Below are 733 nucleotides of genomic sequence, written 5' to 3' on the forward strand. Positions count from 1 at the left end.
ATATATATACATATATGTGTGTGTGTGTGTAAAAAAATCTCGATGTTATTCATTTCCTAACTTTTCTCCTTGTAACCTGCTTACAAAATCACATGTAATCTCACGAACTTTAACCTTCTTGCTTGACACGTTAACTCACGACTCGCTGAATGCAAGAGAGAGAGAGAGAGAGAGAGAGAGAGAGATCAACACTTTTGCTTCCAAAGTCGACACGACACTGGATGAATCTGGGAAGATTGACCAAAAGTCAAAACCGTCTGCCAAGTCATTTCGGGCATTGTTGAAATAGTTGAAATAGTTTTGGGAAAACTACACACACCGATTGTTCTGCGCTTTCGTTATACAATTCGATGGTACAGAATGAATTGGCAGATGTATTTCGATGGTATTCGGATGGATTTTATGGCTTAGAAGGTTCATTGTAGGTTGTTATCAGGTCTTCAAGTGTAATGCATCGGATTTTAACGAGCTGGTGTGACTGAAATTAGACTTACCTCATATAAACTCCTGTTTCCGTCGTTTTAAAGCATAGACGACGCGAATGAGATTACAGGGATACACAGGAACACACAGGAAGACTAAATACATCAACTGCACTTTATAATACAACTGTATAAAACAGCCAGGTTCGAAAATATAAATATAAACTAAGAGATTTTAACTCACCTCTGCTTTTGAGTGAGATTGGATGTACCTCATTTAAACACCCGTTTCCGTCGTTTTAAAGCACAGA

The 733-nt window shown here is 38.1% G+C and overlaps 1 protein-coding gene across 1 annotated transcript in view; it reads right to left on the reverse strand.

The window, feature by feature from the left end:
• LOC136854805 (lectin-like) overlaps positions 1 to 185 on the reverse strand; it is a 6,305-nt gene extending 6,120 nt beyond the window's left edge. The window contains exon 1 of the mRNA XM_067131360.1: positions 85 to 185. The gene's annotated coding sequence lies outside the window, so the exon portion shown is untranslated. The remainder of the gene's footprint in view (positions 1 to 84) is intronic.
• Between the last annotated feature and the right edge of the window lie 548 nt (positions 186 to 733).

This window comes from Macrobrachium rosenbergii, chromosome 30 (assembly GCF_040412425.1).
Source record: "Macrobrachium rosenbergii isolate ZJJX-2024 chromosome 30, ASM4041242v1, whole genome shotgun sequence".
Taxonomy (NCBI): domain Eukaryota; kingdom Metazoa; phylum Arthropoda; class Malacostraca; order Decapoda; family Palaemonidae; genus Macrobrachium; species Macrobrachium rosenbergii.